The 6,455-nt window shown below is 42.3% G+C and overlaps 1 long non-coding RNA gene across 1 annotated transcript; it reads right to left on the reverse strand.

The window, feature by feature from the left end:
* Nucleotides 1-2,956: 2,956 nt before the first annotated feature.
* On the reverse strand, nucleotides 2,957-5,159 carry LOC143299941 (uncharacterized). Its single transcript, XR_013057584.1, has 3 exons — nucleotides 5,077-5,159; nucleotides 4,403-4,587; nucleotides 2,957-3,800 (listed from the first exon to the last, which is right to left on the reverse strand). It is a non-coding gene; the product is annotated as an uncharacterized LOC143299941 (long non-coding RNA).
* Between the last annotated feature and the right edge of the window lie 1,296 nt (nucleotides 5,160-6,455).

Consider the following 6,455-nt stretch of genomic DNA (forward strand, 5'->3'; position numbering starts at 1 on the left):
ACTTCCAGCCCACAAATACAGAATGTTAGAGTGACTGATAAATGAGGGGGGGAGTGAGAGTGATTGATACAGGCTATGTGTGTGTGTGTGTGTGGAGAGGGTGGGGGGGAGTGAGAGTGATTGATACAGGCTATGTGTGTGTGTGTGTAGGGTGTGTATGTGTGTGTGTGTGTGCGCGCGCGCACGATCATACGCGTGCAGTTAAGTTTGCGTTTTATGTTTCTGTTACATTAACATGATTTATGTATTTCATTGTAAGGAAGGAGGTGTGTGTGTGTGTGTGTGTGTGCGCGCGCGCACGTGCGTGTGGACGTGTGTGTATGTGTGCGCATGCGGACACACGTGCATAAGTTTAGGGGAGGGGGGGCGTCCAGAGCCATTGCAGAAAGATAAGAGGCAGAAAGACAGATTCATTTTCATCAAGAAAAAGCGAAACAAGCTTTGATTAAGGCTCACAACATTGTTTATTCAATTCTTCGCCACCACAACTCTATGACTCACACTCTGTATCTCTGTCATTCAACTCGATCACTCACACTCCATATCTCTGTCATTCAACTTTATCAGTCAATGGTAAAATCATTCTTGAAAACATCTTCAACAACTCACTCACACTCTATACCTCTGTCATGTAACTCAGTCTGTCACTGAAACTCCGTATCTCTGTCACTCATCTTTTTCACTCACACTTGCTATCTCTGTCATTCATATTTCAACTCAGTCACTCAGACGTCATCAGCTGTGATGATGTCACTTCATGACGTCACTTCCTGTCCAGCAGTCCCCCGACTTGCACTGCTTCAGGCAGTCATGTCGCGCAGATCTCCATCGTAGGGAAGGGGGATCACTCACCTGCCCATCACAAAAATGTCTCAGATAAAATCGTGCTGTTTTTCTTATATATATATTAAAAAAAAAAAATTAAAAAAAAGTGTGATAGGTCGTGCCTGAAGCCATCACAGTGTTATTTCTATGTGGTCAACACGTTCTTAGTGTCAAAGTTATGCAATAACGATTGTTATTAATCTGATGTTCTCTGAACGACAGCTATCAATACGGTGTTCTCATAATGACAGCTTTCAGTGTAATGTTCTCTTAACGGCAGCTCTCAGTCGAAAACAGGTGACACTATGCACTTCAAGCAATCAGTCTTACTTATTCTATGTACTCGAAAAAATAATTGTCTTGTTTTTTTCAAAGCCACGTAAACATGAACTAACAATCGTAATCATTATAATGTGGTTTTTTTGTTGTTGCGAAGAATGTCAACTTGTCCTTGAATACCTCACAGTGTAAACAACCCGGTGTTCGGTTGTCTGTCTGTGTGTCCGTGGTAAACTTTAACATTGACATTTTCTCTGCAACTACTTTGTCAGTTGACACCAAATTTGGCATAAAAATAGGAAAAATTCAGTTCTTTCCAGTCATCTTGTTTAAAACAATATTGTGCTTCTGGGATGGGCACAAAAAAATAAAGAATGAAGCCTAATTATATGCAAACTGCATTTACTGTTATATTTATATTTTTTGTATTCTCTGAACTTGGCACTTTGATCTGATATTCTGACCCAACAGCTAGAGCAGTCATTATTATCATTTTTGGCTCAAACAGGAACTTCTTTTGCTAAGCATGGAAGCTTTATTTATTTTACAAACGTTTTGGTGCAGATAGAAAAAAAGGGAAATTACTATGTAATGCTAGTGGAGTTAATTTGCTTTAAACTGATCTTTCTCATCTTAAACATTACATTTTGAAACAAGAGAGGCAAGGCCTTCAAGACTCACTTGTGATGCACTTTTTTAAAAAAATGCAAGCTTTTTATCTATTGAGTATAATTTCAAAATGTAATGTTTAAGATAAGAAAGATCAGTTCAAAGCAAACTAAGTTCCCCAGCAGAGTAACTTCCCTTGTTTTACTGCCTACACCAAAACGTTTGCAATAAATAAAACTTCCACGCTTAGCAAAAGAAGTTCCTGTTTGAACAAAAAGTTATAATAATGACAGATCTTTTGTTGGGTCGAATATGAGATCAAAGTGCCAAGTTTAGAGAATACAAAAAATATAAATATAACAGTAAATGCATTATACTCAATACATAAAGAGCTTGGATTTTTTTAAAGTGTATCACAAGAGAGTTTTGAAAGCGTTGCCTTTCTTGTTATTTTAATTTTCATCAAACACGTCTTACAACTATCTGCATGTATGGGCGCGCCTGTGTGTGTGTGTATATATCACCACCTCTCCACCCCCACCCTCCAACACACGCGCACCAGCACCCTTGCTTCACGTGCAGTGTCCACTGAGCCAGTAGCGTGCTGGCCAGGCTCTTGAGGCCCACCTTGCTGAGGCAGCCTGTTGATCTCACCATGCGTATGAGCTGCACAGCCGTGACAGTGTCCCGGGTGGGTGAGTCCCAGCACCCTCGGGTCGCCCCACCCGGTCGTGCCGCGGACAACCAATATCTTGTCCTGGGGACAGACAGCACACACGTCGTGTTTCGCTTTTGGTTCAAGGGGGTGTGACCACTGACCTATAAACATGGACTGGGAATGCCGCTGTGTGCGCCTTGCAGTCACTTGACGCCAACTGAGCGAGCGAGCCGCGGCCATTTTGGACACCTCTTATGGATACTTGTCTAATCCTACCTCAGTCTTGAAAAGACTGTGCGTGCGCCCGCGTGTGTGTTTACGCGCGTCTGAGTGCCTGTTTGTGTTTGTATGCATGCATGCATGCGTGTGTGTGTGACTGTGTGTGTGTGTGACTGTGTGTGTGTGTGTGTGTGAGCTTCAAAATGAGTCACGGCAGAGGATGGAGGTAAGAAAAAGTATAACGGGAATATATTCATATTTTTATTGTGTTCTCGCATTATAATATATACAGTCCCCCCCCCACCCCTCCCACACACACAGTCACACACACACATATACACACACAGTCACAAACACAGAGTCACACACACACAGACGCACGCACACGCATGCACACACGCGCGCGCGCGCGTTCACACACAAACAGACACAAAATTTCCAATTATAATATTTGACCATCAAAAAAATTGACCAAATTTCAGTTCAGTGAATTAACTGTCAGAAAAATATCTTTTTTTTTTCTAATTTGCATGTTTCCTAAATAACTGTAGCAAAGGAATGTGTAATAAGATGACAACAAACAAACGAAATCTCCAGTCTTCAGATGACAACAAACGAAATCTCTCCTTTTCGCAAAACCTTTTTCTAAAAAAAAAATACACATACTTCTCAAGAGTATTATAACATTACACTCAAAGAAAAAATGCGATTCAGAGTCAATTTCATAAATGCACATAGGACAAGGAATTTTCGACATACATCAGTACAAAGAACCAAAACAGAATCAGACAGCACAAGTCAAACAGAACAAGTTCGAGCCCCAACCTTATGTCATGGGTATGCACCATGAAAACGGATGACTGTGTGTATGTTCTTCTAGGTAAAGGACGCCATAGAAGGCACAGTGAATTAACAGATTGTAGCATCACAATGTACCAGAAAGATTGACACAAGGTGAAGAATTGTCAGGTGCATTTGCACATGCATGTCTCTAGGACAGACGTTACTGGTTTTTGAAGAGAACAAGTTTGTTCATTTGCTTTCTAATATATTTTCCCGTGATGAGAGAATTGTGTTGTTTGGCAACACTTGTTCCAGGGGCCCCCGTTTCAGGTTGGGACGATGTAGATGAAGATGGAGATGAAGACATGGGCATCGACGACTCAGTTGTCAAGTTTCTTGAATCTGGATTTTTCCGTGGTTTCACCTCCTGAAACAGAGTTATGACCAGTTATGATTTCTATACAATGATATAGTGTCTACAAATTACTTTAAAACTGAAACATACCACTAGAACCACTAAAATGTTCCATCTTTAAACAGCTGTTTTTAGAGCTCGTCTGTGTTTATTGACATGTGTGTATCGTCAAAGCAGGATGATGATAATAAAATTTATTGCTTAGGATCCCCCAATCCATTCCGTCCTCGCTCTTCCCTCCCTCCTCCCACCACCCACACAAACACAATTATGCATGCATACACATGAACACACACACACACACGCGCGCGTGTGCACACGCACACGTGCACGGACAATCACACAGTGACACACACACACACACACACACACACACACACACAGGCGCTTTTATGGTCATTTACCAAAAGATGAATGCACATGTAAGATTGACTTAATTTCCTTAATACGTTTCATTTTGTTGGGGTTATAGGGGATTCTAGTTCCATTTTTAACATGATTTGTTGTAATTCATGCAGGTAAAAGAAAAGTGCGGCATTCTGAAAAATAAATAATATTTTAATATACAAACTACCCCATGCAGAAGAGATGTTGTAAATGAATTTTAATATTACCTTTTGCAAGTGAGCAGGAAAGTTAAAGAGGGTGGGAACAGCTGTGTGCTTCAAGAGGCCAGACGGATTGTAGCATTGCTTTTCAAAGTGGTCACCACAGATCCTGGAGTAGTCGGTAGCTTGAAATCCCTCCCTCTTCAGGGCTGCAACCCATTGTCTTCTCTCTTCGTCCTTCGGGAATCTGACTACAAAACACGAATAATTCAAGTTTATTTTGTCATTGGAGTGTTCATCAAAACATTTTTACTTCCCTTATACTTAAGGTTATAATAAACACACACACACACACACACGCGCGCGCGCGCGCGCGCGCGCACACACACACACACACACACACATGCACACACACACACTTGCACACACAGAATCATGCACCATACACACACATAGGCCTACATACAGACACGCACAAACTGACAGTCGTAAGACCTCCATAACCCAACACACACACACACACACACACACACACACACCACCACCACCACCACCAGTTACACACACACACACACACACACACACCTACACACACACCCCTACACACACAATGACGCACACAAACACAGTCACCTGAGACAACCATACTTTTGCAAATTTCCCAGGATGTTTGGAGTAAAGTCAATCATCCTTTCTTTAGTTTTTTACTCATTAATATCAAGAAAATTATAGGTACGAACCTGTGAAAAGATTTCCCTTTCTTTTGTCTGTTGAAACAGCCCCAAGCTGCACAAAACGTTCCGGACATTGTTGTACTCTGTTGTCACTCTCTTACAAAGGGCCGGTGTACGGGTAGGTGTCCAAAATGGCGGAAAGTTCGCGCGGCTGTGGCGTCGCTCACGCAGCGCCTCGCGCGCTCTATGTAAATACGATCTCGATGGGTGTGACAGCGTGATGCTGACACAGCTGTCATTATATGCTACACCACATCTGCTGGAGAAAAAAAAAGGGGGGGGGGGAAAAAGAAGAAAAAGCAGAAGATGCCTGACCCTTGCATAAGCCAAACGTGCTGGTCATTCCGTTTCTGTTTTTCTTTTAAATCGGTGTGTTGGCAGTTATCTGAAACCATTCTTCTTCGTCTTCATTTGTGGGCTGCGACTCCCACTTTCACTCGTGTTCACCAGTGGGTTTTTTCGTGTATGACCGTCTTCACCCCGCCATGTAGGAGAAGTCGTACTCCGTTTTCGGGAAACGGAGGGAATGCATGCCGGGTATTTTCGTGTTTCCATAAGCAACCGAATGCTGGTCATGCATTCCGGGATCTTTAACGTGTGTCTTTGATTCTGCGGCACACATGTTGACCTGGGAGATGAAAAAAATCTCCACCCTTTTACCCACCAGGCCGTGACCAGGGATCATTGAGTCGTAAGTTACTTGAAATCTCTGTGTCGGTAGTATTTTCAGGGTAATCATCGTGATTGTTAGGTGTCGTTTTGACACATCAACAGTCAGCAACAACACGGTCCGTTTACTAACTTCACATATTGGGAACATCATCCGTTTAAAGTCACATGACAAAGTGTGACGGGTGAATGGAACACAGATGCTTTTAAATTTTATTTTGTCATTACCTGCAAGGTCTATTGACAAGGGGGTGATAAAGGTTATTTCTTATGTCACCACAACTACAACATACTTTGCTTAATCAATCAAAACAAAACAAGGGTGATAGAGATAGAGAGAGAGAGAGAGAGCGAGTGGGGGAAGGGGGGGGGGTAGAGAGGGGGAGAAGGATAGGGAAATATATTTCAATCCACATATTTGAATCATTATATTTGTTACAAATTCACTTCAACATGTCGTTAATCTCAATGATAGTATTTTCTTCCCGACGCTACTGTCAAACTGCTAACAAACCCTTCCCAAAACTTCCCAAGTACGTATAACTGTAATGTGCCCGTGGCCAAATCTTTAACCATTCCTTCCTTCCCTCACTACAGACTGAACAATCCTGATTGTTACCTGGAGAAGGTCTGCCACAAAAGCCTGCACGATATGGAAGGGCCGGCCATGCAATTGAATAGCTTCCTCCGTGATGCCACTGTACTGTGTGCAATAG

Source organism: Babylonia areolata, chromosome 25, assembly GCF_041734735.1.
Source record: "Babylonia areolata isolate BAREFJ2019XMU chromosome 25, ASM4173473v1, whole genome shotgun sequence".
Lineage (NCBI taxonomy): Eukaryota > Metazoa > Mollusca > Gastropoda > Neogastropoda > Buccinidae > Babylonia > Babylonia areolata.